The following is a 26,205-nucleotide window of genomic DNA, read 5'->3' on the forward strand; positions in this document are numbered from 1 at the left end:
TGTCCAGCACCACAGCCTTCAAGCCAGTTCTTTCAGAGTAGCAGCGAAGAAGTCAATGGGACTCCCCTTTCAAACATAGTTGTTTAACGACTGCAAAAGAAAAGAAAAACTCTGCAGCCTTCTTACTGCTGTCCTCCATCTGACATCACCACACTGTTCCACATCTTTATCTCCTTCCAGGTCGATTAGAAGAGGAGGAGGAAAAGTGGCATGATGTCTGCAAAAGTAGCGGGGAGAGGTGAAGTGTCATGGTACCATGTAAGAACATAATAACCTAAGACGAGCCTGCTGGATCAGGCAATGGTCCACCTAGTCAAGCATCCTGCTCTACCAGTGGCCAACCAGATGCCTGTGGGAAGGAGCTTGAGTGTTTCTACTCAAATTCCCTTCCACTGTTGTAAGTTAACAGATTCTCTAGTCACTCTGCAAGAACTTCAGAGGCTGATGATGGTATTGTAGGAAAGTCATTAGATGGAAAAGATGAGCACAATCTTAGTCACTCACTCTCATAACCTACCTCACAATTTTCTTCTGGAGATTAAACGTGGAGGGAGAGAAGCATGGAAACCACCTTGAGCTCCATGGAAGAAAAGGTGGGGTGTAAATGCAATGAATGAATGAATGAATGAATGCAATAAATGAATACATGAATAATTTTAATGAGTTATGAAATAAACATTTCTGTATGAAATTACATGTATGCTATATTTTTTAGAAGTTGTCAACATGGGGCCACCTTTGAAATGTGCTCTGAAATGTCATCTGGTTCAAAGAACTGCAGCCAAATTGGAAGACACCGGACTACGGAAGGCAATGAAATTAAGAGGATGATCGAGATCCTGATTGTCTGAAGCAAGGGAAGTCTTAAAAGAAAAATCTAATAATTCGGCAATTTATTTGGACTTATTTGGACTAATTGGGTTATATGGATTAATTGATATTTATAAATATATGATGTGATTTTTATGATTGGAAAAGTTAATAAAAATGGACTGAGCACCGAAAAAAGAAAAAAAAAAGAACTGCAGCCAAATTGTGGACTGGGACTGGTTATAAGGAACATACAACTAACTCCCTTGTTACAACAGCTTAACTGGCTACCAGTCTGCTTCAAAGTGCTGGTTATCACCTATAAAGTCCTGCATGGCTTAGGTCCAAGTTATCTGAAAGATTGTATTCCTTCATACAAACCTACCTTGTTTCTGAGATCTTCAGGAGAGGCCCTTCTCTTGGTCCCACCCCCCTCACTGGCACACTTGGTGGGGACATGAGAAAGGGCCTTCTCAGTGGCTGCTTCAGACTTTGGAATTCCCTCCCTAGAGATGCTAGGAGTCCGTCCTTGTTGCCCCTCCACTAGTAGGTGAAGACTTTCTTGTTCTAACAGACTTTTAATGAAAGGACCGGTGCTTTTAACCGACTGCTTTTAATGAAAGGACCGGTGCAGTGCTATTTTTATCATAATTGTTGGTATGGGAAAACCCAGCCAGATGTGTAGGGTATAAAGAATAAATTATTATTAGAAATTATTAGAATAGATTTTATGTATGTATATAGTTTTAATTCTATTTTTTAATGGTTGTTTCTTCTATGGAGTTCTTATTTTTAATTGTAAGTCTCCTTGAGTTTCATCAAGGGAAAAGGCAGGCTATAAATAAATTAACCATCATCGTCTTGTGTTCCTCCCCCCCCCTTCTACATTTCAGATTTTGGTCTTTGCTGTGTTCTCCCTGTCTCTTGTATATAAACACACCACACTTCGTTTAAAAATCTCACTGCAAGAAAGCTGCTCCCCACTGCCTTCTTCCTACATGTGCAGTGATACTTATGCCCCTTGCAATAACATTGCATCAGCCTTGTATTATGTTGAGGAAAGGATTTTTCCTCACTGGTGTTGGATCAGCATAGCTTTCATACTTGCAGAGGAATTGTGGTGGAGAGGTGGCCAAAGAACATTGGTGGTGTGGGCCACCGAAGCATCCAAATGCAGTAAGCAGGGTCCTCAGAAATGGCCAGTGCTAGCACAGGAAACATTCCCCACCCATTCCCCCACAGGGGAGCACTGAGGTGTGAGGAGTGATAATTCGCAGCACTCTCTATAGGGAGTGCTGCCCCACCTGGGGCACTCGGGGTGAGGGAGTAACAAGTCTGACATCAGTATTATTGCAAAGTCAAGTTGCCCAGTCTTGTCTCTCTGTCTATTAGAATGCAGAAAGCCAAATGGGTTGGATCAGAGGTACATGGGGTGCCACAATATGGCTCATCCCCTAATCCAACAAGATGAAGGCAACTCCGCTGCTTAAGGACCTTTATATATATAAGACAATCTAATATTCAGTGGGAATTTTTCAATATAAATGCAGCCCAAAACTCATTGTCAGCCTGTGATATAGTAAAACTTTCCCCATTGGTCTCCTGTGCATGACAAGGTGATTCGCATTTGAATCAGAAAAAAAGGCTTCTAAGCAACTTTAGCTGTTTTGTCGCAGAGTATATTTCTTGAGCAGTGCATCTAATTCACCTTGTAAGGCAATGAAAGTGCACTCTGGAGTGTTGTGAGTTGCCAAATCCTCTGGGTTACTAAATATGTTTGGTATCTGAGCAGCTCATAGATTTGCAGTGGGATGTAACAACAACCACCTTCATCACATTCTGAAAGCTTCAATAAAACAAAAATGTAAAGCTAAACCATCATCTCGGTCTATTGATTTATTGATGCTGGTTGTTTGCTCTCCTGTCCTCCCAATTCTTCAAACATTACACAAGTGGCAGCAAATCGTGGCAAAGCAAGACCTTCTAATGTTTGTGTCCGCATAAGAACTGTTTATAATAAGTGCAGTCAGCAGCTGGGCTGAAAATACATATTTAGTAAAACCAAATATTATGCCGGTACGAATGGAGGCTATAAAGAGGAGAACATGCCGTTTCCTCTTTCCCAAGGCACATCCCTTAAACCTCTGGTTGCTTATTGAAAATACTGTGCTTTCTTTGTTTGTCAGGATTTATTATAATCCTAAACCACTGAGAGTAGAACCAAAAAAGAAGGGGGGAAAGGACTAGCCTGAGACCATGGCTTTTGGGAACTCTTTTTATGGCCCATAAACCAAGCAAACACTCAGTTGCTAATAAAGGAGTACATTCTGCATCACATAGTCATGTAGCTGCCATTTCCCTAGGTGCTGCTTTCATTGCAATGCCATCTACTATTGAGATGCGTCTTACTTTCCTGAAATCACTGCCAAAGACTTGCTTCAGCAACAACGAAACAACAAAAGAAGCACAGAGATGTTTAGGGTTGTGTGGTGTTCGCCACATGAAGTTGGGAATAAGAAGAAGCGCCTGTTTTGACTGCCTTGCTAGTCTTCAGGTGTGCTGGGATTTCTTTGACAAGTTACTTTGAATAAGCAGAGCCACTCTTACTGCTGTTTAGGGACAGCACCTGCTTCATCCTCGACTTGTAACCTCCTCCAGCTCCTTTGATGTCTCTCGAGGTTGTCGCTCAGTTCCTCTTCCCTTTGGAGAGAACTTCTGGTCCTTGTTTCATTATGTCGAGTCACGCAGAAGACAGAGCGATGTACTCCTGGTGTGATGATGAAATTGGTACAGAGTCTGCACTTGTCTGTAGTAGTTTATTATTGTGGCTGGTGAAGAAGGAATCCAAACCTGGCAGTAACAGCCTGCTACAAATCAATATTTTACAGGTAGCGTGCTCTGAAGAGATGACACGTTGACAGACTAGAAAGAGAGAGGGGTGGGGTGGGGAAAGAGAAGGAGTGCAAGAAAGAGAATTTATCCTGACATTCTGTGAAAGGTTTTTGTCCAAAAACGTGAGTGAAAACACAAAGCAAACACAGCTGCTGATGCTCTGTCTCCAGGCTACATAGACTCCTTTACAATAGGTATTATTTCCCACCTGCTTCCTCTACAGTACTTCTGCTTCATAATATGTAAAAGGAAGCAGTAGTGCCTACTTTCTTTGGAATTTATATACTGGGAAAGAGGAAGCATACAGTGTTATGCAATGCAATGCCCTACCTTGGTCATTACTTCTCTGTCCTACGGGAAATTTACATCAGCTCTCACTATCTAATTACAGGTAGGTAGCCGTGTTGGTCTGCCATAGTCAAAACAAAATAAAAAATTCCTTCCAGTAGCACCTTAGAGACCAACTAAGTTTGTTCTTGGTATGAGCTTTCGTGTGCGTGCATCTGAAGAAGTGTGCATGTACACGAAAGCTCATACCAAAAACAAACTTAGTTGGTCTCTAAGGTGCTACTGGAAGGAATTTTTTATTATTATTATTTTGTTCTCACTATCTAAATCAGTGTTTCCCAAACTTGGCCCTCCAGCTATTTCTGGACTACAACTCCCATCATCCCCAACTAGCAAGACCAGTGGTCAGGGATGATGGGATTTATAGTCAGAAAACAGCTGGAGACCCAAGTTTGGGAAACACTGATCTAAATCTACAGCAGGGCCCTCCAGGTGGTGTTTTTTTGGGGGGGGCCTCCAACTTCCATCAGCCACAGCCATCATGACCAATGACCAGGGATGATGGGAGTTGTAGTTCAGCAACATCTGGAGGGCCAAAGCTCCCCCAGCCCTGATCTATAGGTATTAGGTATAGGTTGTATCCAACAAAATCACTGGAGGAGCAGAATGACTTCTGCCTGTGCAATAGACACCACCCCACCCCCACTCTTCTCATGGAAGGCGCTTATTTTTCCTAAGCCATAGTCAAGAGGGAGGATGTTGGATTAGTTTTTTAAAGTTGTTTTTATCAAATAAAATATCCATTCCATTTTTTCCTTAAACTACATAGTAGGAGGAGAACACACTTCCCAAAGCCACAAAAAATGAGGAAACAAGCATCAAGGAAGGAAGGAAGGAAGGAAGGAAGGAAGGAAGGAAGGAAGGAAGGAAGGAACTCTGATATTACAGAAGAATGGAACAGCTAGAGCAATTGGGGTTGCATATAACGAGGCTGCAGGTTGCTCATCTGTGCCATTTAAGAAGGAATTTCAGGAGATTGAGCTAGGGATAGCAAAACTTTGTCATATCACTGATAATAAGCATCAAATCTAATGTATGCTTTAGAAAGTTGTTTGTTCGCTTTCCATTTGGACACCTCTTAAGATGTCATAACCAAATTTTGCCTGGCGGTTCCTGAGAAAAAGGAGCAGGTTTTCATCCATGTTTTGATACAATCAGATTTCATTCTGAATCAATATGGTGAACCAAACCTTTTAAAATGGCACTGAACTTAAACATTGATTTCAAAACTGCACTGTTTTTGTTTTCTAAGAATTCCCGAGCAGCACTGGGTATGAAGCTGGGAGTTACAAATAAATTGCACAACAAATATCATTGTTAGGAAAGAAGGCATTATAAATTATTAGCTGTTAGCTGAAAAGTCATCAGAAATTACCAGCAGCAAACAATCCAGATATACTTTAGGTATGATGCAAGTCTAAAACAAACCAAAACTGCTATGCTACAGCTAACCGCATCCTACTTTAACATGTTAGTTGGACTTCCCCTCCAGTTACAGGATTCACTGCAAGATAGCAAGTCCATCTTTAGTTCTAATGTCCTTAACTTTTTTTATTTAAAAGAAATCATCTATGTGATAGCAGCTGCTAGTTCAAAAGACAAGCTGGGATGGTGACAGTAATTATTAGCAATACAAGATGAACTCCACCAAGTAATTTTGGTCAGGTTTAAAAGGATTATTTTATTTGATCACAGTGAGTTATAAACCAAATTACTTCTGCTAAAAAGAGATATTTCTAGTGATCTTCATGGCCTTAACAACTTGTATAAAATTATTTTGCCAATTTGAATAATGGAAAGTGAAATGATATAGATTTCCTTTCTCCAGCTTGCTCACTATAACCCCTATCATACACACACACACACACACACACACACACACACATTTTTTGTAGAAATCAGGTAGAGCCTTAATCCACCTATGTGTACCCGGAATAATGACTGATGCAGGCTTTGCTAATAAGTCTGTGGTTACTGATGACACTCACAATGAAATGAGGTGAATTAAAGTAAATAAAATTCCAGGGGTGTATCACTTTGAATTTTGAAACTGAGCTCCTGTTTACTGGCACCTTACAACACACTCTCATTTCAAAAAGTAATTTACAAGCTGTCCAGGAGAATGCTACTACATATCTGTTATATAATGGATGCTGAAATATAGCATACAAAAAGGGGCGCAGGTTAGGCTGAGAGGTTGTGGCTGGCCCAAGGTCATGCAATGAGCTTCATGGATGAGTAGGGATTAGAACCCTGGTCTCCCAGGCCCTAGTCCAGCACTCTAACCATTATACCACAATGGTTTTCAGTCTGAAGCATAGCAATGTTCCAGTCCCACACTGTTGTCTAAGATGTGCAGATCTATTATTATTATTATTATTATTATTATTATTATTATTATTATTATTATTATTATTATTATTATTATTATACTGCCCTTCATCCGAAGATCTTAGGGCAGTTCACAAGATCAAGGTCAAGTCAGAATTCATGTCAGAATCTGCAAAGAGCATAATGGAAGCTCCATATGACCAGTGACCCCAAGAAAGCTAATTTAAATCTCAGTGTGTGGCTGCTGCCTTTGCATTTGAAGCTGTTTCTCTTGCAGTCAGCGGATGAAGTCTCTGCCACTATGCCACTGCAAAACTACACTTTATTTATTACATTTACTGTATACCCTGCTCTTCCTCTAAGAAGCTCAGGGCAGTGGAACTCCCTCGCCCTCATTTTATGCTCACAACAATCCTCTGAGGTAAACTGAGCTGAGAGATGGCCCCAGGCAAGTGAACTTCATGCCCAACTGGAGGAGGTTTGAACCTAGATTTCCCTAAATTCTAATCTGGAACTAGTAAGGACATGGCAGTGTGATATAAAAGAACTGGGTCCTGTGTAGCATGCCAAGCTGACGATAGGGATGGACAACCGTTCCATCACTGTCTCCAGGAACCCCTAGTTCTCTATCAGCCATGAATCAGTGCAATGTCTTTGATCGTGATGGGTGGGAATCACAGTTTTCTATTCTGCCCGTCAAGATGTCCTGGCAGATTGCTTAGAGGGGTAGCCTTAAATAAATAAAAATACAGACTAAATGCAGGAGACAGTCTCACACACCTGTCTGAAAAAATCACAAGATTACATTTGGATTTGCCCTTCAAGGCACTTGTAAACATATCACCCAATCTATTCAAAGGGTTAACAGCTGCAAAGAGAGGGTGTGCTTTGATTTCCCCTCCCCCCCTTCCCAAGAATCAAGCTTAAGATGGCTCACTGAATCTCCCCCTGCCAACAAAATGCAGAATATAAGCCATTAAGAGTATACATGCCTTGTGTTTTCAGACAGCCTCCTTTCGAAATACTGATGCCTGCTTATTAGGCTGGCACCTTTCATGCGACATAATGGGTAACACATCTGCAGCGCTGTTCTCAGAAACAGCAAAAGACAGCTGTTAGAATGACACTTCCCCCAATTTTAGGCAATCAACCGCTTGCAGGGCTTGCAAATATTGCAAAGAAGTCACCGTGCCTGAACCTTACTTTAATATGAGGCTTAAAAGCAGAACCGAAACTGATGTAAAAGAAAAGGAGCGGGGACAGAGAGAGTGAGCCTAAGAATCGTCTTGCTCAGTCAGTCCAAGGTCTCTCAACTAAGTCCAGTTTTATGTTTCCAAAGTAAGTCAGCCAGATACCTTTATGCCAGGGGTAGCCAATATGGCACCTACAGGTGCCCATGTGCCCACAGAAGCCTTCCCTGGCATAGGCAGGGTCCCCTCCACCTACTGAAATTAGGTTTGAAAAATAAATGTTCTCTAGGGCTGGGTGATATGCCTATATAGTCCAAAACCGGTTTGAAGTCCATATCGTCATATCGGTTTCATAATTTTTGACCTGGCAATATATTGTAAATCGTGTGTGTGTGTGTGTGTGTGTGTGTGTGTGTGCTATGCAAAAGTCACAAAGTGAGAAAAACTGTGAAGCCAGTTAATGCTTTTCTCAATTCCTGCAGCCCAGCTCAGCTCTCCCTCTCATGTAGGGGGCAGCGAATCACAAGAGCAGGTGTCGGTAAAAATCACAATGCGGGGAAAACTAGCCAATGCATCTACATAGCTCCATCCCTATTTCTGACATCATGATATATCAGCATAATGCGATGCTTAAAGGTAAAGGGACCCCTGACCGTTAGGTCCAGTCACAGATGACTCTAGGGTTGCGGCGCTCATCTCACTTTATTGGCCAGAGCAGCTGGCTTACAGCTTCTGGGTCATGTGGCTAGCATGACTAAGCCATTTCTAGTGAACCAGAGCAGCACACGGAAACGCTGTTTACCTTCCCGCCGGAGCGGTACCTATTTATCTACTTGCACTTCGTGCTTTCAAACTGCTAGGTTGGCTATGCAATGCTTAGCTGGTGATATATCACAGACCCTCCAAGTGTCCCTATTTTCCAGGGACGCTCCTGATTTAGAGAAGCCATCCAAGTTTCTGATTTGATCCCAGAATGTTCCATTTTCCCTTAGGTTGGTCCTATTTCAAATGTTGGAGAGCATGGACTTATCCAAGCCCTGAGCCATCTGAAGGCAATCCTGTATAGTGAAGTGTATCTGAAGAAGTGTGCATGCATACGAAAGCTCATACCAAGAACAAACTTAGTTGGTCTCTAAGGTGCTACTGGAAGGAATTTTTTTATTTTTTATTTTGTTCTGTATAGGGTTTTTTAAAAAAACGTTTAATGTTTTTATATATGTTGGAAGCTGCCCAGAGTGGCTGGAGCAACACAATAAGATGTGTGGGGTGTAAATAGTAAAATTATAATTATAGAATGTGATGTCCCTATTTTCATTGGAGAAATGTTGGAGCATATGATATCACGATGTTGAAAACCATATATCGCCCAGCTCTAATGTTCTCTTGCAGCATGTGCTTGGTTGTACAGTGCCTTTAACAGTTTCTCTGCTTTGCAAAGGCAGAAAGGATTGGTGATCTCCTATTCTAGGTATTCATAAAGAGCTGAAGAAGGTTACTGTGCCAGCATCTGCTATACAGAGGTATGTTACCTCTGTCCATAGAGATTCTGTTTAGCAGGGATGCTTAGCAGCGACTGATAGGCCAACCTTCCATTAACTTGCTTCATCCTTGTCCCCCTCCCTTAGAAAAGCTACTCATTCTATGCATTTATCATTGCACTGTAACCTCAGCATTGTTAAAGGTATTTGAGTGAGTGGTTGCAAGCCGAATCCAATATCTCTTGGATGAATCCGGTTTTCTATATCTATTTCAATAGGGGCTTAGGCCCAATTTTTGGCTCAGAAGCTGCCTATATAATATAACCCATGGCCCCCTGAAGTGGGTGGGATGTTTCAGTTCTTCCTTTTAAAAATACCGTATTTTTCCGTGTATAAGACAATTTTTTTATTATATAAAAATGTTTAAAATTGGGGATGGCCTTATACACAGATAGTGCAGAGGAGAGACGGGCGATTGGTGGCAGCTGTGAGCAGGAAAGTGTCAGCAGCGATTGGGCGGGTTATCGGTGGCTCCAGCAAGGTGAGTGGGCAGATGATTCGGCAAGGTGTGCAATTGGCAGTGGCGGTCAGGCGTGTGAGCAATTGTTGGCACCCCCCCAAAAAAAAGCTTAACAACTCTGGCAATCTCCCCCCCCCATTTCCTTAATTTGGGGGTGCCAAGCTTCTCCTCCTATTCAAACTCCTAACCATCACCCAAAGCAATCATTACTTTTAAATATCCATCAAAATACTTCTTAACATTTGCCAAACCTCCTACATTAAAATCTGGGCTGGCATCTACTCATTCTGTATCTATGCTTTTTTAAACACACACATGCATGTTTAAATTGTAATGGAACGTAACAAAATAGAATAATAAAACCCAAGATGAAAGTTAAATGATATCTAGGACTGAACATAGCAGGAGAAATTTTCATACCAAAATGAAGTAGAGCAGGTTCCCAGTAACTCAAATAGGTTTACATTATCCTGTAACTTAAACTGTTTTAACAGACTTTCCCTTCCTCTATGAACAGCAGACAAAGGGATCACTAAAGAGAATTATCAGCACGCACACTGGACTGCAATTCGCAGGGCTCTTGGTGAGCAGACATGACAGTTAAACTAGTATAAAACCAATATAAATTTGTAGTGAAGATATGCCTTAGGATTACATGGGAACTTTTGTTTCTGCTAGAACATCCCAGTAGCTTTCAGTGAGATTTTATTTAATTTATTTAACAATGCAGGATTTACAAATCTGAATGAAGAAAAAAGCCCTCCTCCTTCCTACAACCACTAGTACGCAATAATCAGGTAAGATACATGGTTATTGCACCCCAGATATCACTGTTCCATACCACTGTTTGTTTCTCATTAGTAAACATTTTCTTTTAAATTATCTCAGATGCTCATTAAATATTATCAGCTACTTAGAACCAAAGGATAATTATGAGTTTAATGAAGCATGTACTAGCTTGCTCAAGTCTAACGTTTGCTTCTCTGCTGGGACTCCATTTTACTCTGCACTTATCCTTCAGCAAAGCTACTCTACAAAGTCACTTTGGCAATAAGAAGTATTTAATTAGATTAATGAATTTTTATCACCTCTCTCAGGGATTAGGCTTGTTAAATCCTGGCGACCAAAGAACAACAGATTTTTTATTACTAAATACTTTGGGATGTGCTGGTTCCACTGCCATGGCCGCCCTCATAATTCTGTCTGCTCTGGGCAGTTTTTACCTTCTTCTTCTTCTTTTTTAGGTCCCTTGACAGGTTGCAGATATTTGGCAGGGACAGCCGGTGCCTTCAGTTAAATCACAGAAATCAAAATGCAAACGACGGTATGCCAGAGCCTCAGACAAGGTTTCAGTTGCTGACTTTATTTCAAAGTTTTAAGTGCGACTAAGAAGAGCGATTAAAATGTTTGCGGTCAATCCTTTTAACAGATTACATACATAGTAAATAAGGGCTTGCTTCGATTTATTGATTTCAAAGTCATATTGTACTGATTTATGATTATTTTACTTTTATTTCAGGTACTAATATAACGCTTAATATTCAGAATTTCTAAGCAGCATACAGCCAGTGTTAAAATACAGGATCATCAGCTTCTTCCCAATATGCCTTTACTGGTAGAGCTGGGAGAAGGTGGGTGTTGTGGACTGGCTGGATGCAGAAGAGTGGTGGGAGGCACCAGCTGGTGACCCCCCCCCCTCTAAGGAACCCCCAGTAGAAGAAGGATCAGAATCAGGGGATTGGAGGTGGTCAGTGGTCAGAGGGAGAAGGAGTAGATTGGGAGGACGAAGTGTCAGAAGCAAAAGAGGTGACAGGGTTTAGTGAGCAAGAAGAGGCTGTAGCAGAGCATAGTTCAGACTCTGAGGCAGAAGTGGGAGCTGGAGAGGAATCTGCTGAAGAAGCCAGGGAGTCTCCTCCTCTTGTTGCGCAGTTTTTGCAACATTGTCATCAGGGCAAGACCTCCAAAAGAGAGTTACTGAGACCACTAGGCCTGAGCTGTGGTTTGTTTCCTTCGATAAATATTTGACTTCACTGGCCTTGAGTGGTTTATTGTTTTTGCTGCTGAGTCCAACCCTGACAGTGGAGGGAAGATGGAGAGAAGTTCACTAAGGGATACTATTACCCTTTGTTGCTGAAAAAGTGAAAGGGTGAATCCACACCTGCCATGTTGTGCAGGTGACCTGCAATGCATCTGACGGATTCACACAAGAGTATCTATCAAGACCAGTTCTTGGAAAACCTGTATGGGAAATGGTGACGTGAAAGTATCAAATGTCCATGGTGCTGCTGATGGGAGTTCTAGTCCAAAACATCTGGAGGGCACCAGGTTGGGATAGGCCAATTGGTTTGGGAAAAGGCAACCTTGACAGATTGATATGAAAACTCCTCTGCTTTATAGACCAAAGTAGGGCACTGTCTCAAAGCTGCTGACCAACAAATAAAACTGACACAATGAATCCCACGATAAGTGCAGTAAAACAGACAGTGTCATCAATAACCCAATAAAACGCACATTGACAAAAACTATCCACAGCACCCTCAGCAACACAAGTGAAACTTTTAAAAAGCTTCTTAAGAACTTCAAACAATCAACAAGTAGGCAAACTTTCCAGGCTTCATTGGGGAGTGAGTTCTTCCATTAAGAGGGGGCAAATATTAAGAAGATTATGTTTCTTGTAGGCATTGAACTCTGTATTGAAAACAGTAGCACTTTGATTATCTCCTCTGAAGATCTTCAAGCACGTGCCGGAAGGTAACACCATGTGGCATACAACACCATCATCATCATCATTAACTAAATTTGTATACTGCCCTTCATTCAAGGATAACAGGGCAGCTCACAACATAGAAATACAAAAGAACACAAAATACATAATAGAAACAAAAACAAACCAATAATCCCCCTCCCACCATAGGATGTCCAGGCCACCAAAGATCAAAACAAATATTTGAACATAGTAAATAAATATTTGACTTCACTGGCCTCAAGTGGTTTATTGTTTTTGCTGCTGAGTCCAACCCAGACAGTGAAGAGTTGAACACATCCAAGTTACAGCCATAATGTGAATGGACGCCATAAAGGAGGAGGTCTGTGGAAGCAATTTTCCTAAGGGTGAGAGCGTAGTGTAGCCTGCCTGATCACTTCAACCCAGGCTGTATATTTCTGCATTAAAACTCCTTTGAATCTGAATATGTATGAACATCATTTTAGGTACCCAGGTTGACTGATGTCTGGCTTGTACTAGCCCAAAGCCCCATGTCTGATGTGCATCAAGTCAGATGAGTATTGGACCCAGGGGAACCATACTGTGTCACATGCCTGGTCCACATCTGTCTGCTCGGCAAACATGGTAAATTGCAGAGTGAACACCTAGAGAGTAGTCAGGAGCAATATTGGCATGGATCCATCCAGCACCATGCCATGCCTGCTTAAACAGAGATGATTTGTCATGCTCCAATTTCTGATGCTTCAGGAGGTGTGTTGGCACAGCAAAGGTGTGAGTACAGGCTCAGCTTGAGGCTTCCATCTTCTACTAACATTTTATTTGGAAGCTCCTCAGCTGAACTCAATAAGACTAAAAAAAAATAACCCAACACCTGCAGTTACTCATTTGAACATTGTAACCTCACATGCATTTCTTTGTGGCAGGTGCCCCATTCTTACTAGCACATCAGCTGATACATTGGGTTGCATTTTTCACAGCAGTAAGCAGTCACCATTTTCTCTCAAGTGATGCTGAGCATGCACTCAGAGTGGTCTGCTTGCCTGGTGTCTGTACCATATATGAATGAATGAATGAATGAATGAATGAATGAATCTTTATTTGTGTCAGGCATTGGCAACAAAACAGTGATGCAATATACAAAGAACAGAAATAAAAAGTCAATTTTAATAAAACACACTTTAGGGTCCTGAATCTGCAGTCAAATAGTGGACCTTATTCTGATTGCCCCAGCTAAAAACCTTGCAACCTTTGCTGTCATCTGTTCCTCTTGATCTGCCAGGAGAAAGGACACTGTGGCAGTGGTTGGGCGACCCAGAATGGACAATAAGAGAGGGGTGATAATCTCATTCCTCAAGTCTTTATAAAGAGTGCAAGTCAGAAGGGCATGCGCCACTGATTCGGTACCACATACTGAAGAATGGTATGAAGGAACAACTGGGACCTATAACAAAATTTGCAGTGTCTATTCACCTCCTGTTACAGGAAGAACGCTTCCATTCAGATTGCCTGTTGACCAAGCTGTCCTTGTATTGCATTTCATCTTTTAACTTTCCAATTTTTTTGTTTTGAGCTGACACATTTCATGGCTTGTGACCATGCTCAGTTCTCAGGGGTGTTTGATTGTTTTTGTTTGTTTGTTTTTAGGTGTTGCCCCTTATTTTTATGTTTTGGAAACCTATTCTCAATCTGCATATCTGTTAATAAATTAAAAATATTTCCAAACACTTTGCGTCTCCAGAGATCCCACTTTGGGGGAATAGCCAAACGCAGGTAAGCAATTTACTCCTGCAACTTGCCACCACCATAGGAAGTGCGACACATGCATAACGATACAGTCTACCGTGCGTAGTTCATGCATCTTGCAGTGCAATCCTATCTGCAGGTATGCCTGGAAGTCTCATCAAGTTCATAATGCATAGGATTGCGACCTTAGTCATTTATATGCAGCGGAGTGTTTTGCATTGCCTGAACATGGCCTCCTAACAGTAGATTTCACACTTAAATTCCAAACACTATAGGCATACACAGGACAATGGCATTGGCAAGCCACACTCAAATAGGTGTGTGCCCATTTTCAATCTCTCTCCAGGACTACTGGGGGGGTAATTGCAAAGCGACACCACTAGGGGGCATGAATGCTTTATTTCAACAACTCCACAAAGGGTTTGAGTCAGGTAAACTGTCTATAGCCACTTGAACTTGTTAGCAAAGACTGAGGTCTGTGTTGGCAGAGCTAGAAAAGGAGCAGAGAGTTAGCCAGCAGCACAAAAGTTTATCTATATTCTGCAGAGTGCTTCATTGAGTAATAAAGTCACCTTTCTCCGAAACCTTTTGCCCAAGAGTGAACTCCATCCTTCACAGCCTGTTTAAAAGAGTCTTATAGAGTGCCTGCATGAATAATATGCGAGCAGCACATGATTATAAAACTTTTAAAGAGGCAAGACTCAAAGGGAAATGGAAGAGGCGGAGAGGAGGCAGGAAAGATAAATGGGGAGGAAGGGGGGTTGGGGAGCGGAGGACCAAAAACAAGTCTCACTGCTAAATCATAAAGAGACTTGGTGAGCAGGGAGAGGACCGTGCTGTTTCTCATAGCGCAGCCATGCAGGCTGCAAGGAAATGATGCTCAAGGAAGCACGTAGAGAGCAGAAGCTTTGTTTTAATTTTAAAGGGAGCAAATGGCACATTTTATCTGATTTCACAAGACTGTCTATACCAGCACATTTCTTCCTTCCACTGTGTAATTAAAATCTAAATGTTATCTTAAAGCCTTCCTTTCTAGGAAGACAGCACTGGGAAGGGTTCACCCATACCATGACAACAGTAAATGACTAGAAACAAAGCCTATTAAGATATATATTTAGGCACAGAAGTACTGGGCGAAAAAAAAAGATATATATTTAGGCACAGAAGTACTGGGCGAACTCCTAGGACAGGGGTAGGCAACCTAAGGCCCATGGACCAGATGCGGCCCAATCGCCTTCTCAATCTGGCCCACGGACGGTCCAGGAATCAGCGTGTTTTTACATGAGTGCTTTTATTTAAAATGCTTTTAGCAGTTAAGCTAGAATGAATGGCTTTGTCTTGTGCAAACTGAAGGACATCTCTGGATTTCATAGAATTCATAGAACTGTAGAGTGGGAAGGGGCCATGAGGGTCATTTAGTTTAACTCCTTGCAATGCAGGAATCTTTCACCCAATGTGGGGCTCAAACCCACGACCCTGGAATTAAGAGTCTCATGCTCTACCGACTGAGGTAATGAGAAGTTTCAGATCTTTTTTCGCCAAGCAACACTCTTCTGCTAAGTTGAAAACAGCCCTTTGGCGAAACGAAGAGGTCTCCTCCTAGCATCATTGGACCCAAAGTACTATGGATGGCTCCACCAAAAATAGTAGGGATATTTTTATCTTATGGAAGTTTTGGAGGATATGATGTCTTATACATTCGGAATTTTAATTTTTGTTTATGCACTAAGACTTCAGGACGGAGGGGTTGTACCGAGACATGGAATGATGCAGATTGATCAAACAGGAAATACGAATTCCTTCAGAATTGTATACAGGAAATAAGGGAAAAGGTAGCATTAGGCAGCAATGGATCTCCTCATCCCATTAAAAGTAATGGCAGAAATTCCATCCATTTTCAATTGATGAGAATCGCACCCATTCCTCTTGCAAGGCTGAAATCAGAATAAAAAAATAAACAAACATTTAAAATACAATCAGTAAACCCCCATGGCTGAGAGAACGGAAAAGTAGGAAGCAGTGTGAAAGTGCTTAGAAGAAGGACACCTGTGACTAAGATATAATGCTATTTTTCATTTCATTTATCGGCAGCTAAAAAGACACAGTTTAAAATAGCTGAGTGGTTGCCTTTGTGCTAATATAATTTAGCACTCTGGTTTGAGTGACAGCTCTGATTCATCAAGGTAGCAAGATCTGTCCTGGTTCAGATAGCTCTTCTTCATGTGGAAGACAGCAAAGTGACTGGAGATTAAGAATCGCCTTGTGGAATGGGGGGGGGGGCGGGGGGAACTCCTGTGTCAGACCTCCCCCTACTGGCCATAAAGCATAAGAGGAAAGACCCAGAAAAAAACATGTTCGAGGTGTATCTGTGTCATAGTGCTTTGCAATTTCTGCAGCCGCTTGAAAAACCACCTCATAAGAATAAAGATTCCTGGGTCCCTTTCCAAAATCTGAACACAACTGCAATTAACCACAAAAACTACAATACTGTAAAAAGCGCAAGAGGCTGCCTTTTTCCAATAACGGTTGAAATACATATTTCTTGTTATAGAAAGTTAGACAGAATTTATGTGAAACTCAGAACAGGTATTTTAAATGTGAGAAATTGATAATTAAGGCAACAAAAAGTTTGTGAGGCCATATTCTTAGAGGAAAGTTTTCGTTCACTCAAGCTATCCTGGTAAGCAGTGTGGATGCTAAGATCCCAGCTTTTATTTCAGCACTGAGACCAGGATCATGAACAGGAACAGTATGGGAACCAAACCAAAGAAATTCCCGCATGGCAAAATAAATGTTTACACCCATACGTCTCTTGACACTGGGCCCATTCAAAGTGAGGGGAATCAGGTGGTTTGTACAGCTGGCTACATTCCACCCTCTCAGAAAGTCAGAGGTTCACACACAGACACACACAGAGAGACACACTTTCATTCCTTTTCCATGGAAGCAAGATGAATTATCACAATCCAAGGATACCCATGACAGCCAGAAAAAAACACTTGAGGAGGGTGAGAAGCAGGCCAGTGAGCGGTGGGGTCTAAGTGGGGCACTGAGTGAAAGGCAGAGGCCTAGAGTGCTGCATTTGCCCCCAAGGCTCCTCACCCTTGGCTTTAGAAAATCCTTCCTCTCCCTCATGCCATGATGCTGGAGCAGCCCTGCTACAGCTTGCCACCCTCAAGTACCCAAGATTTCATTGTTGTACCCCACTAATATTTTCCCCTCACACCTCACTATAAGGAGAGTCATCCTATGGCTGTATCTCTGCTGCCGGCTGCCCTTTCTACTGTTCACAATTACAAAGTAATCAGAGACCTGCTGCTTCGTAATGCTAACTTCTCTAAGGATGCTTGCTTTGCCTCCGCCCTTGTATCTTCCCCTTGGTTTTAATATACAGTATTTTCAAGCATAGGCCTATTTAAAATAACAACAACCCTGCTGAGAAAGAGGGGGGGCATCAACTGACAGAGGCAATTACACCCTAACCCCCACCCCAAAATATTAAGGGAATTGACATATCATAAATAGATCAGCAAGAGACAGAATGGTCAAAGAGGAACTGGGAATAATGAAGAAGTGAGCATGCACACGAAAGCTCATACCAAGAACAAACTAAGTTGGTCTCTAATGTGCTACTGGAAGGAATTTTTTTAATTTTTGTTTTGTTTTGGGAATAATGAGCACATCTACAAGGTCTGGTAACTACCAAAGTTACCAGGATCCCCAAAATAATGTGGAACACTGTGATAATCTTTGGGCATTGTCACAGAGTTTGCCACACATCATAGCTGGAGTTGGGTGATTCTCTTAATTTCTGCTTCTCTCATTTTGGTCATTTGTCCAATCCCAAATTCAGTTCTTTGCATTTCCACAGCAAGTTGCAATTTTTTAAAAAAAAAAACATTGCGAAAATTCACCAGCATTTTCTTCCAATAAACACATGGGGATGCGGTTTTGACTAAGATATCCATTTTTTCAAGCAGTACATTTACACCAATTAACACATTTTTGTAAGCATTGGTTTGTTAGAGAAATGCGTCACAAACTTTTGAGAACTGAATATCTGTGTTTCAATCCACAAATGTGAATTTGGTAGCTTCTCATTAAAATGTAAACAAAATGGAATTTCTTCTCCATCCCTAACTTGACAATCTATGTTCACCACCATAGTGCAATAGAAAGGAAATACATATGGGTGATCACCAGAACATCCCAAGGATTCTAAAAGCTGATGTCTGAAAACCTTCTAATATTTTATAATCAAGGCTAATAGCACTTCGAGTAATGGCTGTTGTTTTAAACTTACACTTAATGCAGGGAACTGATGTGATCACAAAAACTACCACAGGTTTTCCCACAATGCACTGGAGTGACTAGAAGTGTCCACATGGGGCCCTGAGCCTGTGTGAGCCAGTCTTAATTTTACTACAGAATCCATCGGAATTCATATCCTACAGAGTCACGACAGGAACCAATTGAGTATCCGCAGAATATACTGATTTTGTTGCTCTGTTACTTAAGGCTTAGTACAACATTTTGTGTTTTATCTGTAATGCATGTTGAGCCTTTGTAAAGTCTACCCAGCGTGGTCTCTAACTACATTCTGCAAAGCCTTCGACAAATATAGAAAGTTTAATTCAATATTGTCGGTTTCCTGTTTTAACACTGCAGTAATTCCAGCTTTATAAATCTCTTTGTTTATCTGTGTGTGCAGAGACAAAGAACCATGATAGATATGTCTTAATGCTATCTTCCTTGTTGCAAAGAGATTTTAATTTAATTTTGGGTTGTGTGGCATTTGTTTTATCAGCTATGATTAAACGAATTTTTCAAGGGACACCAGAAAGGTGATTGAAGGTGACCCATATAATCTCCTAGGAAGAAGATGCCCCTTTCTACCCAGCTAAGATGTGAAATGCCATTGAATAAAATTATAGGGAGGGTGTGGGCAGCATCGACGCTACTAGCTATAAGGAGGGCTTGGGTTGTGTTTTTTTTTTTTTTAAACAAACAGCAAATAAAGGAAGAAGCATAATATAATTTGGAGAAACAAGGATTAAAGGTTCCCCTGCTCATGCTGTTTTCACTGTACATATTGAGTTAACAGCATGCTATTGTGCTGAATGAAAATAGAGCCCACATAGGAGGCTAGAGTGGCGCAGATAAATCCCCACAGCTTCTTGTAATAAATGCAGTTTTTGTGTCATGGAGGTGTGTGGCCATAAATAGTTTTAGGTTTCAAGTTGGTATAATAAGGCGAGATTGTTGCTTGACTCACTGTGGCGCACAGATAGTCTCAGTCACAGAACAAAAAGAACCCCTGAGACTGAGGGGCACCAAACAATATCTTACTGCTTATCAACTTCTAATATGCGAATTGTCAAACTTCAGCATGTGAGCCGCTCACCTGTGGTGCTGGCAGCTTTATTTTCCTCAAAGATTACTTGGGCTTTATGTAATTGGTAAGCGGAAACATTGCCAGGGCTATACTGCAAATAAAATAAAACTGATGAAGTTAGGAAGCCCAGTAGACGGCAAAGGATGTGAATAGCCGGGCTGATGCTACACCAAGCAGGCGAGAGAGAATAGGCTTCTTCTTGGCTTAGACTTACATGCAGCAGCATTAAATGGTAACGGTTTTCCAGACTGTACAGTGGTACCTCGGGTTACAAACGCTTCGGGTTACAAACACTTCAGGTTACAGACTCCACTAATTCGGAAGTAGTACCTCGGGTTAAGAACTTTACCTCAAGATGGGAACAGATATTATGCGCCAGTGGTGCGGTGGCAGTGGGAGGCCCCATTAGCTAAAGTGGTACCTCAGGTTAAGAACAGTTTCAGGTTAAGAACCTCTCTACATCCTGAAGTGTAATATATCAAGTATATTATTATTATTATTATTATTATTATTATTATTCCTTGCCTCAAGTTGTAGCATTCCCTGAATGACATTGACTGCTCCTGAGACTAAAGACAAGGACCTAGTCAAATGTTAGCACACTAACAGCTTGCTAAACCTTACATATGAACGGACTAACACACGTGATGTGTGGGGTGAATGTGGAACACAAGCTTTGAATAGGCTATGGCTCATATTACCTGCATTTTGGCTCTTAGTACAGCATGGACAGGCTTGTCCATGCAGGCTTCTACAGGACGACCAGGCTTGAGTCCAATCTGCTTTAGTATATGGTTGAAGATGCTCCACCAAGCGCCAGGGGGATCCTGGTAGAGGGTGATTCAGTCACTAGGCACATAATTAACTTGGTTTGTAATAGGCATGCGACCCACACAATGACCCACACAATGACCGGCACAATGGTTGCAAATGTCCTGTGTTGCCCATACCCTGCAAGTGTCCTGGGAAAACTGGAACGTCCTGTGTTTTCCACATCACCATGATCTTGTGAGATTTCATGCTGAGATCTCACCCTGAAAAAGCACTTTTCCCAGGGCTGTGATCTTGCGCAGCACCCCAAAATGTGTGTTTTGAGGCACCGTGCTCTCACGGAAGAACATGGCTCTGGGGGGAAAGCATGTATTTTGAGCTTCATGATCTCTCACAGGTCACATGACTTGCATGGGAGCACGGATGGGAAGACATGCTTTGGGACTCGACATGTTGGAGGGTATGGTTGTTTAGATAGCCTGGTGTTCGGTAGAAGTCAGTGGTCATGGGGCATGTTGGCACCAGTGGTGTGGGGAAATATAGCCATATGGTCCTGGAAGTGAAATGGAGGTTGCTAGGTAGGAGGAACTTGAAGCTTTCTCTGAAATGCTACTAGTTCCATGCAGGATTGAAGGGAAACTTTCACTATCCTAATGCCATTATAGAAATCTATGGCAGGACCACACTCAGAATACTGTGTACTATTCTCCGCACTGAGCCTTGAAAAGGATAATGAAAATAAGGACCAAGATTATCAAGCTGCCCATAGGTCGACCACTGTGAGAACAGGACGCCGGACTAAATGGGCATTTGACCTGATCCAGCAGGGATATTCTTACCTATGCACTCTGGGAATGAGAACCAGGAGAAGCCAGACTGCCCAGTATCTGTTGGAGCTTCAGGCCATTGGGTCTATTATTTTCATGGCTGCTGTGTACAGAGCTGCAGCACTTAGGTGGCTGAGTAGCATTCTGGATGGTGACAGTTATGAGCAAGACAGACAGAAAATAAAAATAAATTGTCTTCATCTATGTCAGTCAAATATGTTCAAGAAGCAGTAAACAGATGAAAATGTCAGTCTTGTCAATTCCACAAGATGCCCAGGATGCATGGGTGAAAACGGGTGCTGTGCCAACAAAAAAATAATCCATTTTTTTAACCATTCCATATAAATTAATGAGAAAGGAACTTGCATTTGAAAATGATCAGAGGGAGAGAGAGAAAATATAATTACAATTCTTATGGTTTGGGTTCAGGCTGTTTGTTAGTGCTCATTTTAATTTGAGGTGGCCAAGGGAGGTTGTAAGTGAGCTTTTTATGATTCTACAAGTCATTTTTCAACCTCCCCGGCAGCTCAGCCTCCTGAAAAGCCATGATAGACAGGCTTTTCTGTAAGTGGGGAGACTATCAGGTGAAGTCTTTTTACTCTTGTGAAAATCTGGTTTTTAAGGACAGGTTTTGACACACCACCAGGAAAAATACTCTTCTGGACGAGATCAAGGTTTCCCCAGGTTCCTGCTTAGATAAAAGTAACAATAAAAATTGACAGTGAAGTTGAACAAGATCAACTCGTTTTGCTCCAGGGAGGCCTGGGAAACAAAATTTCCAGTGCTTACACAAGAAATACTCCTCCTGATTCAACTACTCTTTTGAGCTATCAGAAGTGATCTGGTGCCACCATCCAGATTCCACATGCTAAAAGAGTCCCAGCTTTCTCAGTCTGTGTGGCATTAGGAATAATCAATGGCAACAGGGCTGGGCAGCTGCGGATTCTGATATATTTCCTGCAAAGCCTGCAAACTCTGTGAATATTTATATGGCAATGAGCTGCTTCAGCATCCTGAATCACTCTAGACAGTCACAGAAGAACAATTGAAAGTAGAGTTGCACTGGCAAGTAAAATATTTAAGAGTTGCAGCAATGGCATTTGACAGAGATGCTCTTCAGACCTCAATAGCACTGCAAAACAAAATTGTCAGCTTTTTCTGTAAAACATGGCAGAGGGAGGAGGGGACAACCCTTTATTTTTAATTAATTTTTTATTAATTTTAACCAGATATAACATATACATCAACAAAAACATAAACAAACAAACAATAAAAACAATAATACTAAATAAACACTTAAATCTTAATACAACTATCTTATTTTCTTATCATTGTGGGTTGACACCTACTTTGAGATCTTTTATAGAATGTCCTGGGAGATTGAAGTGTTCTCCTACTGGTTTCTCTGTCTTGTGATTCCTGATATCAGACTTATGTCCATTTATCCTTTGGCGTAGGGTTTGGCCTGTTTGTCCAATATAGAGAGCTGAAGGGCTCTCTTCAGCTCTTTGTCTTAATACAAATAAATTTCAGAAATAGACTGGAAAGAGAAGTGGCTGAATTGCAACTAATCACCAAACTTATAACCATGGAGAAACCTGGTCTGAACAAAGCTATACATAACAAAGCTCTCTTTAGCCATCTCACGCCTTGCCTTTCCCTGCAAGACTAATTGCAGCCATTAAGAGTCGTCAACAGGTTTTCCACACCTATCAGCTCATCACCCATTCCCACCACCCTTCTGAGTAATACCCCTCCCCACTCTCTCACTATATTTAAGGATCTGGTGACTTCTGTTTCAGTGTATTTGAAGAAGTGTGCATGCACACGAAAGCTCATACCAAGAACAAACTCAGTTGGTCTCTAAGGTGCTACTGGAAAGAATTTTATATTTTGTTTCGACTATGGCAGACCAACACGGCTACCCACCTGTAACCATATATCTAATTACACTTAACCATTACAATACATTCACATCATTTAATTGGACACAACTTACTCTAATTCGATTGCATATTTTTGTGGCTGTGATAGCATCCTCTCTCCTTCTTCTTTAAGGTAATGGTAAAGGAACCCCTGACCATTAGGTCCAGTTGTGTCCAACTCTGGGGTTGCAGTGCTCATCTCACTTTATTGGCCAAGGGAGCCGGCGTACAGATTCCGGGTCAGGTCAGACCAGAGCAGCGCATGGAAACGCCATTTATCTTCCTGCCAGAGCGGTACCTATTTATCTACTTGCACTTTGATGTGCTTTCAAACTGCTAGGTGGGCGGGAGCTGGGACCGAGCAACTGGAGCTCACCCCATCGCGGAGATTTGAACCGCCGACCTTCTGATCAGCAAGCCCTAGGCTCTGTGGTTTAACCCACAGCGCCACCCGCTTCTTCTTTAGGCATCCTTTATTTTGTCCTTTAAATTTTGGAATGGTTGCATTACCTTAATAGCAAGGGTTTTTTGCCGCCATATTCCATGCTCTATCTTTGTGGCACATTTCCACATTAACAATGTGTGGTAAACTGACCAGCTGCCTTCCCTTGATCTTTAATCCCCTCTAATCTGTTCTGGGAACACTGAGATGTTCCACTTTGGTTCATTATATTTTTTAAAAAATGCTCCTAGAATAATTTGTATAGTACATTTAAAAAAATAAATTAAAAATAGTAAATGGATGGAAGAGGGATTGCTATTACGGATTACATGTCTTGTGTCATAAAAGGATTGTTTGTGATGCACAGTTCACACAATGGTTGAAATCCAATGTCCGAGTGAAATCCAGTGTTGCTGTTCTGTTCAAGGGGTGGCTTTTGATCCAACTGAGGCAAACACAATTGTAGGAGCCACTGACCATTTTGGGGCAGTGGACATATTAGGAATTTTGCAAAAGTGCTACAGGCACCAGTCACAAAATGGCTGCCATGCAGATGCGTAGGGCAGGTCAAGCCACTGCAAACAGGAACTGAGCAGGAAGAGCAAACTGTCTCTCATGCCCTGTGGGATTTTGGGGGAGATATTTACTGAGATTTTTTGTGGGCACCATGGGAGATGCTGACAGGAAGGTGCCACATTGGCACCCCCATGCTCATTTTTTTAAAAGGGTGGTGGAGTTTCCCCTGCAACTCTCCACACCATCTTCCATTTTGCTCTGGAAGTCCCCCAATCCTCTGGAACACTTTTTTGGGGATGGGAGAGAGATAAGAGGTTACAGAGGGGATGAAAAATCAGTGAAAATTGGCACAACTTTTCTTATGGCAGCAGATGGCCAAATGGCAGCACTGGATCTCACCCTATTTGTTTATTTTCATGGCTCTTGTTATTGTTTTTCTCCCCGTTGTCAAAAGATGCTCACTAACAACTTGGAATGGCTGTTTAATATGTTGGGGGTGGTTCCCCTTAATGTGTGAGCTGGTGCTATATTTTTTCTGGCTAGACATGCAAGGTGTGCCTGAAATTAGATCCTGGTTTTTATCCCCTAAGACAATAAAACAAAAGGTGCTGTATGCTGTGTGGCATGATAGCAGGACTCACCACTATTGACTGCAAAGATATTGACATAAGTACCTGAAAAATGCAATGCAAAAAATAATTTTTCTCCTGTGTTTGTGTGTTTGTATTACTATTGTATACCAGTGTGTCTTTCCATGTTGCTTTTATCATTTCCTGGACACCAAAATAACCCCCCTGTCTCTCTTTCTGCGCATGTGTGTTTAAATTGGATCTTATTTAAATGAACCCCTTAGCAGGTTGGCTGAGTTCTTGAAAGCCTAGCCCAGGCTGCAGATGTCTGCCTGTTCAGCCACATGGCAGAACCAGGCTCTGGGAATCCCTGGAGCCTAGCGCAGGAACAGGAACTTCTTGGTGCTGGATGCAAAAATCCATATCCCTTTCCAGTTCATTAGGAGCGCCTATTGTTTGCCATATTTATCTGCCATCACTGCTGTTTGTTAGCAAATGGAAAAAGAAGTGCCAAGGCTCCACTTCAAGCCTGCCCTCTGAACACTGGGAAGGGGCTCCAGCTATTCAATGACAGATGGTCTTTGAATGATATACAGAACCTCTGCCCTTGGGCCTGCTTTAGGGGAGCTGTTTTGGATTGTTGCTCTGAAGAGCGGGCAGTCGTTGCACGCAAGGTGATTATTCCATAATAATTTTAATTATTTTTCCTGTTTTCAGACAATAGTTGCAGAATGTTTGTTTGTTTCTTTTATTTCTTTTATTTTTTTACACTCACTGACTTGTGACACCAGCGTTGTTTTCTAAGGCTGGGAGAGAAACCGAGCCTTGTATCCCTTCCCATTTTTGCAGATCATCCTCGTTCACATGAATTGCTGCTGTCTGGAAAAGAAGTGAGTTGCGGGGTCTTTCTTCTGGCTTGGGAAGTTAAATGAAATGAAATAAAAATGGATCTGAGAGAGAGACAGAGGGAGAGAGACAGACAGAGAGAGAGAAGCAGGGAGGTGTGTGTGTGTGTGTGTGTGTGTGTGTGTGTTTTAGTAGAAGATTGTCACAGTAGCAAGTCTCCCAAAGACGCTGCTCTTTAACTCCTCTTCCTCGCTGCTGAGAACACAGCTCCAGGAGCCTCATTTACATGCATATGGGCATCTGATTGGATCTGTTCAAAGGTACAGTAGGAGTCAGTCAGATTGCATATGATGTGCATATAAATGAAGTTCCCCAAAGTGAATCATGATGCTTCAGGAGAGACAGGGAAAATATGTTCACTCTGGTTCATCCAAAGGTCCAATAGGAACTTGTGTTCTTTTCTGTTTTTTCACCTTTTCTTGCTCCCTCCCCCTCCCTTTCTGGTATACGCTTAGAGATAAGCAGAAAGTACACACTTTTCTATTTTATTTTATTTTTTAGAATTTGAATTTTAAAATCACATCATGCAAGAGATCTCTGGAAGCCCAGAACTTGAGTTAGCGCTGCCTTGTTACTCCAAAGCGACGTGTTTTCCCACACACAGGTGTACCCTGCATACCCCTACTGCACACACCCAGGTGCGAAATCGAATTCATCGACAGCATGCAAAATATGTGAGACATATCAGTGGTGCTGGGGACTTGGAGCTTTTCTGGTAGCACTCACTCTCTGACAAACTGCACCATCAGCACCAGTTATTTTATTAGTGGGATGCAGCTTGGCTGCAATAAATCCTAGGCAAAAGAAAGCAGATAAA

This window comes from Lacerta agilis, chromosome 3, assembly GCF_009819535.1.
Source record: "Lacerta agilis isolate rLacAgi1 chromosome 3, rLacAgi1.pri, whole genome shotgun sequence".
Classification (NCBI taxonomy): Eukaryota; Metazoa; Chordata; class Lepidosauria; order Squamata; family Lacertidae; genus Lacerta; species Lacerta agilis.